Below are 11,736 nucleotides of genomic sequence, written 5' to 3'. Positions count from 1 at the left end.
AAAAATCATACATGGTCTTATCTAGCCAGATTTGTAAGGTAGAATTTGGGTCATGATAGTGGGGCAGAGGAAGCTTTAAAGAACTACAGGGAAGTGGTATGTTTCATCGGTGCTATACTGCACCTTGACGGCTCGTTTCTTCCTTGTGACCCTTCTGTAAAGGGATGTCCAATTGTCTACAGATGAGCTTTGGGTTTCCACTCTGCACTCCCCCTCGTTCACAATGATATGATTTTTTTTTTGTTCTGGGTCTTTGATGCCTGATACCTGATCCCATCAACACCTCATGATCATACAGGCTGGTGTGCTTCTTCCATGTGAACTTTGTTGCTTCTCAGCACCTAGCTTGTTTATCTTCAAGCCTTTAAGACCCCAAACGCTATATCTTCTAATAGCCGGGTACCATCAGCTTTCTTCACCACATTTGCTTATGCATGTATTTTGTCTTCAGCGATCGTGTCAGGGAATGTGAGCATCATGGGTTGCCAGGTTATAAGAACAGTGTTCTTGCGTTGAGGGAGTACTTAAGTAGAGGCCCAATGTCCATCTACTACCTTGATACTTAACATATAAATATATGTACATAGATCTATATACCTATCCTTATATGTAAATATATTTACATATGAATATGCCTTTATTTAGACCTCTATAAATGTTCTTTGCTTCCTACTTCTTTCCTTCATTTCCTTTTACTTTTCTCTTGTCCCACTATCCTCTTGTCCCACTATCATGTTCAGCCTTCATTCGGGTTTCAGTAATTCGTCTCGGTTACATTGCCCTGTTCAAGGCCTATCAGGCTTCCTATGACCTCCCCCCCATTGATTTTAGATCACTTGTTGTCCCCCTGTCCCTGGGTTTAGACATGCAGAGACAATAATAAACACAAAAACAAGACAGAGCAAAACAAAACAACACAAAAAAATCATCAACTAAAAAAGAAAAGCCTATAAATACTTCCAGGTCTGTTTGTTGACCTTTAGGAGTGTTTTCCACTGGAGTCTGATGGGGTACCACATCCTGGCCCCAAAGTCTATTTTTGGTATTCCCCAGGCACTTCATTGTTTTGCTCCCCTTGCTGCTCTATTGCATGCCCTTAGCTCGTCACCCTGGTGTGATGGGGTCAGATTGGGCACAATTCCCACACTGTGCCTCCAGTGTTGTCCCTAGTAGCACTATGGGTCAGTGAGGGACATCATGCCATGTGGTGCAGTCAGCCCTATGGTCTTCTGTGTGCATTGACTGCTCTAAACAGGAATATCATCCTCGGGGCTTGGTGGGCCAGGATGTGTTCCACTCTCTCTCCTTCCTTCTTTGTTTGCTCCTGTGTTCTCTGATCAGATGTGCTCCTCTCCCTGAGCTGTAGCTTCTGTGCTGTCCTCTGAAGTGAATTCTTCTGGGAGTGGGGGTGTCCACATACTTGAGATTAGGGCCAGCTCCGCACACCTCTCTATTGGTTCCCTGCTTCATGCCAGTATCCATATGTTGTTCGTTGGCTGTTTTTCAGAAGTAAATCATCAGCCTTTTTTCCCTAGGACTCCTACATCTGAACATTCCACTGAAGTATCAGATCAACATGCAAGTCTTTGTTGAATGGTGGTTGCACAAAGGTGGTTTCCAGGTAGTTTCATTGACTGGAATTAAATCCCAGGTCTCCTGAACAGAAGGAGAGAATTCTACCAATAAACCAACAATGTCTTCTAACTAGGGATGAATGTAATCAGATCAAATGTTCTGGAAAATATCGTTGAAAAAGAATATAAGAGAGTATTTATCTGTGAGTGAGGAATATGGGTTCAGAGTTACTTATCAGCTTAAAAAAAGGAGTCATTATCTCGGGATTTCTAAGCAGAATGACGGATTTGGATTCTTCCATTTTCCCTCCCAATTTCACTAAAACCTCCATTACATCAGCACTCAGAGTGAGAATGAGCTGGAGCTTGGAGGAGGGACATGTCTGGTCCCATGGTTATCACTCTCACAGTAAGTTGGTAGCTGCCGTTGCTTGTGGAGTTTGGCTCACTATCTATTTAAATGGAGAAGGGAGATTCTGGCTGCTGGACCACGCTCAGTCGGTTCCAATAGTAGTGATGATTTCATTATAAACTAAGATTCATTACAGACAGAACGGGCTTGTGGGCCTTTAAAAGTCTGGCACAGACACTGAATTCACTCCGGAAGAGTGTCTGACAGCTACACTTCTGCATGTGTGAGAGTAAGAAAGATGACGTCAGAGTCTTGCCTTTTGCTGCTAATAATGCCAAGGTTGAAGACTGTCACCAGAAACTGGAGGCCCTCTGTTGGCTCAGCAACTTGGTGAATTTGTTTCTACAAACTGAGAGCAGGAACAAGATGAGACCTGGAATTGTTCTGCAAAATTAGAGTGAGGAATGCAGAGTCCCCAGAAGTGATCCCATAGGGAGAGAACAGGAGGGAATTGGTAGGGTGATATTAACAGTAGTATCGCCATGGCCACAGATGCAAACAAAGTGGCAATCCCCTGCACGTCAAGGTAACTCAAAGGACTTCTAAGAAAGGGGCTGATGTGCAAGTAATGTCACCACTCCTTATGGCAACCCTCCTTCTGCCCCCACCCTAGGTCTTGTGTAAAACTGATCAAAGACAGGCAACAAAGCCTGACTATGAAAAGCACTGGAATGGAGTTTCAGGAACTAGAGTGCCTGTATTCTGAATCCAGTTCACCACATGACCTTTTGCAAAGTTATATAAACTCTTTGAGCCTCATGATCCTTAGCTGAAAAGTGGGGATAATAATAATCGCCTTCTGTAAGTGCTAGGTTATTAGCCACCCTCAAGTTGCCCAGCTCACAAAGGAATGGCCCTATTCACAAATGGACTGACTGTTGTGAGCTATAGGGTTCTCATTGACTAGTTTTTTAGAAGCAGATTACCAGGACTTTCTTCCGAAGCAGATTACCAGGACTTTCTACACATGCTATGTGTAGATGATATGATGATGAGAGTTGTGTGTGAAGGAAGGATGACTTCATATCTAGGTCAACTTAGTTAGACTCAAACCTCTAGGACAAAAGCAGAGCCAAGATAACCACACCAACACCAACTCAGCAGAAATCTGGAGGCAGGCACAGAGTGGAGATTCACCACAATCAGCCCTGTACAACCCTAGCTGGCATCTGGATGGGAGTAACAGTAGTTAATGTTGACCGAACAAGTACTATGTGGGAGACATGCATCTGTTTTTGTCTGCAGCAATTTAATTTCACTGGTCACTATGATTTCAAGTAAAGAGGTTTAAAAAAAATCAGAGTAGGAAGATGGTCTCAGTCACATTCCTGTTCCGCAGAGAGAGAGCGCCTACCCAATTATACCCCAGTCTTGATTTTCCACTGAGCCAAGAAGTCTACAATTATTCCAAGGAACATCACTTGATTCTCAAGAATGCTGGGGGAAAATAAATAAATAATTAAATTACAAAAAAAAAAAGAATGCTGAAATCAAATGACTCCCCAAACTGGTAGAGCTGATGCCCAGGCCCCATCTGCAGAGATGGATGCAACTAGTGGACTGGGGCTAGATACTGAGTTTTTTTAATGCTCCCCTGGTGACTACAATGGACAGTATGTTAGTCTGAGTAGACTAGAGAAGCAAATGCATAGACATTCATGTGTGTATAAGAAAGAACTTTATATACAAGAGCAACTGAATTTTGAGAAAACATCCCATCCCAGTCCAGATGAGTCCAGAAGTCTGATATTAGCCCATACGTCCAATACCAATCTATAAATCCTCTTCAGACTCATGAAACACATGCAATGATGCCAAATGCAGGAGGATCACAGGCCAGTGAGTGAAAAGTCCTGTGGATCTCGGTGGTGGTACGAGGCTTTCTGCGCTGGTGTGAGTCTCCACATGGCTCCTCCAGCTCCAGGGCTATGGCTACATCAGAGAAGGCAGGGTCATCTGGCTTGTTGTCAGTAATGTCTCACAGGGAGTGAGCATGGGTCCCATCTCCAATGAGCTATTTATCTGCTTAGCACCTCCAAATGAGGTCATCAAGCTGTGACCTGATTGACAGGCTAAACTCCACCCCTTCATTTTTAATACTCTCAAATTGACAACAGGTTATGTAACTACCAGAGACAGTCAAGTTCAAAAGTCACTGCTGATTTTGATTTGAATCTTCTTCAAGGACATGATTGCTTCCCAACATTTCCTAACAATAGAAATCACCTGGGTTCGCAGTTAAATATATACAGGTTCCACTACTGTATATTTAGTAGTAGGAGACCCACTACTACTTCCTCAGGACCCTTCCTGAGGAATTCTGAGTTAGTACCAGGATGGGGTCAGGAGTCCATTGCTTGCCAAGTCCACTGGGTGATGGTAATGTCAGGAGAGGGTGTGGGCAGTAACATAAAATCAAGAGGAGAATTAAGTTGAGAGTAAGGATTCATAACTATATCCATCAGCTTCTGCCCTGGGGGCTTTGCTCCAGCCTTAACCAATGCCCAGGATATAGATTATAAATAGAGGGGTGGGGGGGGAGAGGAGGTGGAGGAGGAAGGTGGAAGAGGAGGAAACCCAATTCGGCAGATACTCAGTCCTTATTCAGCAGGGCACAAAGCCTGGATCAAGGAGAACCAATTGTTGCAAGTGGTTTCTGTCATTTCTTAAGTACATTAATTTTTCACTATTATTTGAACCAAACCAGAAGGACCTAGTATTTAACAATGATGTAAGCTAACACACATCACTAAATAGGCACTTAGAAACTATGTTCAACTTGAAACTATGTTCAACCGCTTAAAAACAGGATGTGGCTTATTTTCATATTTTGGATAAATTTGTACTGTATTATTTAAATGTTCCATGATATTAGGTGGGGGGATGAGGGAGGCAGAAAGTCTCCAAGTTCCTTGTATATAACTAATCTTTAAATAACTATAAAATTCTGATACCAGAATTTGACAGGGACCGTAAGCAAGCCTGGAAATGTAGACCACTCTCATGTAAGACTATATGCAAAAATACTAAACTAGCAGTCAATTACCATAATTATATATAATGACTATGGGTTTATTCCAGAATGCAAGAATGATTCAACATTAGGAAATCTGTTTACATAAGTCACTACTTACATGGGCGCCCATTGTCACTATTTATATATTATTACAGAGATTCTGGGGACATTGGTGATTTAGTGGTAGAATACTTGCCTTCTATGAAGGAGACCCATAACTACTTCTAAATTCCAGCCAATGAAAAAACCCCACAGATCACAACAGTCCTATCCAAAACCAATCACGGGAATGGCACAAGACCAGGCAATGTTTCATCTGTTGGGCACAGGGTTACCATGAGTAAAAGCTGACTCGATGGCAGCTAAAAACAAACACAATGGTGCTAGACAATGCAAGGCAAGAAAAGTAGACCTCCCTGAGTACTGGGAAGAAAGATACAAATCTATCTTTATTTGCAGATAATAAGATGGTCTACCTCACAAGACTCAGGGGAACCGGCCTCTTTCCACTACATTATTTTTCTTGTTTGAATTTTCAATACATATTTGTAATTAAAAAATGTTTGTCTTCCTACTGCTCCAAACTGTTTCTGGGAACCACCCTAATAACTTTTTATATTTGATTATCTGTGTGACCCTGGCAGGAAAGTATTTTAAGATTTTTAATTCAAAGGTCAGAAAATGGAGAAAGTCATCTGTTATAGGATTATGAGTAATGATCAAAGAAATACACCTGTGCCAAACTTGACCCCAGTTCAATAAATCTGATGTCTAAGCCAGAGGCGCTCACCTGCAGTATCATCTGGGAAGTCCTTAACAGGTTCTGATGCTAGTTCCCCAGGAGACCAATTCTCAGTTTGTTTATCATTTTGGCAAGCACAAGTTAGAAAGAAGTTGTGGAGCTTCATTCCCCTTCCTCCTTCCCAAGGCTAGCTTTTTACTCTTCAAAAATTGCCTGGTACATTCTAGTACCTTGCTGGCTCTTGTTTCTCTTATCTGCATCACTGCACTAACACATTACACATTTACTGGATACACTGGGGGTACATATTCCTTGAGAACTGACCGACTTTGCACAGCACAGATGCTACATGATATCCACTGACTGGGAGGCAGCCTTGGGGAAGGCCCAATGTCTGGCCTCCTAGCATTTACAGTGTGCTGGGAAAGAACACAAATAACTTCAGTTTAAGCTGGACTAAGGGCTTGAGAAAGGGTATAAGAAAAGTGTTAAGGAAACTCAAATTGAGTAATAGCTCGGTGGGGGGGGGGAATTAAGTTCTTTGCAAATCAAGTTCTTTCAAGAACTATCTACATCATGGTTCTTAACCTAACCAATGCTGTGACCCTTTAATACAGTTCCTCATGTTGTGGTGACCCCATATGTGGGCATATTTGCATGTGGGCAGACCGCCTGGAGATGGATAGAGGAGTGGTATTTCAGTTCCTAAATCCTAAGACCATTGGAAATACAGTCTTAGGCGACCCCTGTGAAAGGGTCGTTCAACCCCCAAAGGGGTCGCAACCCACAGGTTGAGAACCACTGATCTAAATGGAATAAAACTGACAAAAGTAACTTGAACGATTAGATAGGGACCCTACGGGGTAGTGAGGCTTACTTAGAGATCAGCCAGTGAAGCGACACGCTCGTGGGCCCACAAAAAATCAACCAGCATCACATGAGAGGTCTATCCAACTCACATTCCAAATAATGGAATAATGATCGGCTAGGGTAAGAGTGAAACCACAGGAAGATATAGCAGTCACCTGACCCCTCAGTACAGCTACCAGCAGGTAGTTAATAGACGCTCTCATACGAGTCCACCAAGAGAGAGCCAGTGCTCTTTGACTCTGGAAGATAACTCCAGGCTCCTCTAAACCAACATGTAAACAGCAACCAGTCCTAAAAACCTCAACAAAGAAAGCAGGAGAAACCGAAGATGATGCTGGAAGAAGTCATGAACCTAACGATGGGCATAGAAGAAGCAGATATTGACCTGCCACAGAAAGATATTTTCAGAATGTTGCTTGGAGTCATACAGGATATGAGGGAAGCAATACCAAAAAGGATGAAATGATAGAGGATATAAAGGCAACACACCAAAGGGAAATACAAGACTTAAGGGATGAAATAACAAAATCCAGTGGCAAATTGACACCCTTTGCCTACAGACCTGAGGAGGCAGAGAAGCGCACCAGTGACCTAGAGGATAACCAAGCAAACCTCAGCAAATGGGAAAAGTAGTCAAATAAGACAATCACAGAAACTGAAGAAAATTGAGAGCCATGTCTGATGCTATGAATAGGAACAAAATTAGAATAATTGGACTACCAGAACAAGACAGAGCAAAGAAGTCAACAGTGAAAATAGTGAGGGAATTCTTAGAGGGAAAACTTCCCCAGCTTACTAAATGAAAATCAGGCAACCATTCAGGAGGCTGAAAGAACACCAGCCAGACTGAATTCCAAGAAGAAGTCACCAAGACATATAATAGTCAAAATTATCCAATTATGAGGAAAAGGAGAAGATCATAAAAGCAGCTGAGGAAAAGCAAATAGTCACGTATAGAGGTAGCATATGTTTAGGTAAGAGTAAAGTATGTTCAGGTAAAGGTAAGAATATGTTCAGACCTGTGAGTGGAAATGATGAAGAGGAGGGAATGGAGTAACATATTTCAAAAATTGCAGGATAACAACGCAAACGCACGAATACTTTATCCGGCTAAATTATCTATTAAGATAGATGGAGAAGTAAGAGTCTTCCCAGACAAGGACAACCTCAAAGAATAAATAAAAAGAAACCCAGCCCTACAAAAGATCCTTGCCGATCCAGTATGGGCAGAAGATCAACACTCACCAAGGGCAAATAAGAGACTATCACATAGAACAATGCCACCCGTAGGGTGACAAAGAGAAAACAGCCCCCAGGATAGCATTGGCTCAATAGTGGAAAGAAGGCAAACACAAACCACACACACAAGCGGATAATATAGGTAGGTAGGAAAATACCCAACACAAAAGGTACAAGATGACATCACAGAGTCCACAGATAGATGTAATAACACTGAATATCAATGGCAGAACTCAGGCATTAAAAGGTAGAGGCTAACAGACTGGCTCAGAAAACATAACCCATTGATCTGCTGCCTACAGGAGACAGATCTCAAGCTTGCAGACAAAAAACAGGTTGAGAATTATGGGCTGGTGGAAAATATACCAAGCAAATGGCAATGCAAAAAAGCAAGGGTAGTGATCTTAATATCTGACAAAATTGACCTCAAGATGAAGGCCATAACAAGAGACAAGAAGGGATACTATATAATGTTCAAGGGGATTGTAGACCAAGAACCAGTGAGCATAATAAAATATATGCACCCAATGAGAGACCCACGAAATTTGTAAATCAAACACTCCAAAAGATGAAAACAGAAATCACAGGCTCAACAATTATAGTTGGTGACTTTAATACACCACTCCCTGAAAAAGACAGATCACTGGGAAACTCAAGAAGGAGGCTACAGATCTAAACAGCACAATTGGATGACTTGACTTGATAGATATTTCCAGAGCTTTCCACTCACATACAAAAAGTTCACATTCGTTTCAAGCCCACATGGCACACTTTTGAAAATAGACCGTATGCTGGAACACAAGTCGAACTTGAGTAAATTCAAGCACATGGAGATTGTACTGACGTCTCTCTCCGATCACTGTGCCATGAGGCTGGAAATTAACAGAAGAAAGGTGAAGAAAACAAGGGCAAACAATTGGAGGATGAACAATTCTCTATTGGAAAGGGAGTGGGTATTGACCCAGATCAGAGCTGAAATCAGGAAGTTTCTAGAAACCAATGAGAACGAAAATACAACATACCAAAACATTTCGGATGCAGAAAAGGCATTTTTCAGAGGAAGGCTGATAGCAATAAATGCACACATGAAATAAAAGAGAGACTTATGATGACATGTTGACACAAAACTTGCAGCACTTAGAGCAGAGTCAACAGAACAACCCTACGAGTAGCAAGAGGGCAGATATAATAAAAATCAGAGATGAGATACAGGAGAGGGAAACAAAAGAAAACTATTGAAAAAATTAATGCAGCTAAAATTTGGTTCTTTGAAAGAATTAACAGAATCAATAGACCACTGGCAAACCTAACCAAAGAAAGGAAGGAACAAACAACAATTGCAAGGATGAGGGATGAAACAGGGGACAGTACAACGGACCCTAATGAAAGCAAAAGGATAATTACACAATACTATGAAGGCCTATACTGTAACAAATTCAACAACTTAGAAGACATGGACAAATATTGGAAAACACTATCCCTCCCTAGACTATCCCAGATAGGTGTCAAGAACCTCAACAGACCCACAGCAATGGAGGAAACAGACAAGGTTATTAAGAGATTCACAACAAAAAAATCCCCTGGTCCAGATGGCTTCACAGCAGAATTCTACCAAGCATTCAGGGAAGAACTGACACCAATCCTACCTGCATAAAAATGAAGCAAGACCCTTATCTCACTCAATGCACAAAAAATAAACTCAAGGTGGATCACAGACCTTAAGATAAAGCCCCAAACAATTAGGGCCATTAATGAGGGAATTGGGACAAACATGAGAACCTTGGCACAGGGAATACATAGGCTATCAGAAATAGGGAAGTCTACAAATACAGAGGAGTCACAAATGGACAAGTGGGATATACCGAAGATAAGTCACCTGTGTACATCGAAAGAATTCACCAAGGGAGTAATAAGAGAGTCCACCAACTGGGAAAACATCTTTAGCAATGACACATCAGACAAAGGCCTTTTTACTAAAACCTACAATACCTTGCAAGCTTACAATAAGAGAAAAACTAACTTCCTACTGAGGAGGTGGGCAAAGGACCTGAACAGAAGTTTCACAGACTCTGAAACCCGAATGGCCAATAAACATATGAGAAAATGATCCCGATCATTAGCCATAAGAGAAATGCAAATTAAAACAACAATGAGATACCACCTAATACCCTCAAAAACAGCCCAATTAAAAAAATAAGAAAGCAACAAGTGTAGGAGGGCTATGGTGAGATAGGAACTCTCATCCACTGCTAGTGGGCCTGTAGGTATGTACAGCCACTATGGAAATCCATCTGCCGATTTCTAAAACAGATGGAAATTGAGCTACCATACGACCCAGCAATCCCCCATACTGGGCATATACCCAGAAGAAGCAAGAAACAAACCACGGCCAGATATCTGTGCTCCAATATTCATGGCGGTACAGTTCACAATTGTAAGAAGATGGAAACAACCCAAATTTCCATCAACAGACGAATGGATTAAAAACTGTGGTACATACATACAATGGAGTACTATGCATCGGTATAAAGCAGTGATGAACGCATGAAGCATATCGCTGCATGGGAAGAACTGGAGGAAATTATGCTAAGTGAAGTAAGCCAAGCACAAAAGGACAAGTACAACATGAGTCCGCTGAAGTAAGTTTATAAAAGAAAAGAAAAATGCAAACGGGGCACAGGGAAAAAGCTAATCCAGGGATGAGGTCCAGTATGGCTGGGGCCAGACCAAATCCAAGGGTACATATGGTAGCCAGCTGAAAAGGTTGGGGGGTGGGGGAGGGAGGAAAAGGGAAAATAAAAGATGTGTGGCGGGGGAATTGGGCACTGACCCACCCAAGGGGAGGGTACTGTTTGTGTCTCCACAGGGAAAGGGATCAGACTTAAATCCGGTGTTCCAGGATGCCAAGGCAGCATGCTGGGCCAGCATGGAGAGGGGAGCCAGTCAAGGAGCCTGAGGGCTTGGCCCCAATAACTGCTCCTCGCCCCCCCCCCACCCACCCACCCCGAAGAATTTACTTTAGAGGACGGCACTGAAGTTGAAGTTCCGGGAGAGGGACATGTCTGATCAGAGCACATGGGAGCAAATGAATGGGGAGGAAGAGAGAGTGGAGCACATCCTGGTCCACCAGGCATGGCTGATGATATCCCCACTCTGAACAGCCAATGCACAGAGTGGACCATATGGCTGATCCCACTATGAGACATGACATCCCTCGCTGACCCATGGCCCTACAGGGACAACACTGGAGACTCAGTGTCGGGATTGGCCAGGTCTGACCCTGGGACACAGAGGCAAAATATTAAAGGCGTGCATCAGAGCAACAGGGGAAGAAGAGCAGGGAGCTCACGAGGGAGTGGAAAGGATAGACCTTGGGGCCAGAGTGTCGCACCCCATCGGACTTGACTGGAGGACACACCTAGAGGTAAAAAATCAGACCTTGATCTATTTACAGGCTTTTCTTTCTTTTGTTAATTTTTAGATTTTTTTCTTTTTTTTAATTTATTCTTTTCTGGGTCATTGGTTTTCTTTTTTGTTGTCATCATTGTGTTCTCTTTTGTTGCTTTTTCTTGCTATACCTTGTTTTTTGTGCATATTATTATCTCTGCAGATCTATCTAAATAAGATAGGCTGGATGAACAGGCTGGAGGAGAAAACAATGGGGCCGATGGTTCTGGGGGGAGAAGGGTGAGGTGGGAGAAAGGAGGTGATGTTGACCAACCCAGGGACAGGGGAGCATCAAGTGATCCAAAATTAGTGGCAAGGAGGGTATAAGAGGTCTGGTAGGGATTCAGCAAGGGCAATGTAACCGAGAGAAATTACTGAAACCCAAATGAAGGCTAAGCATGATAATGGGATAAGAGGAAAGTAAAAGGAAATAGAA

General features: G+C 42.5%; 1 protein-coding gene across 1 annotated transcript in view; it reads right to left on the bottom strand.

The window, feature by feature from the left end:
* BMP6 (bone morphogenetic protein 6) overlaps positions 1-11,736 on the bottom strand; it is a 192,316-nt gene that overhangs the window by 112,553 nt on the left and 68,027 nt on the right. The window lies entirely within an intron of this gene.

This window comes from Echinops telfairi, unplaced genomic scaffold, assembly GCF_000313985.2.
Source record: "Echinops telfairi isolate 266 unplaced genomic scaffold, ASM31398v2 ScPeMD7_655;HRSCAF=1070, whole genome shotgun sequence".
Classification (NCBI taxonomy): Eukaryota; Metazoa; Chordata; class Mammalia; order Afrosoricida; family Tenrecidae; genus Echinops; species Echinops telfairi.
This window is presented reverse-complemented; position numbering and strand designations above follow the sequence as displayed.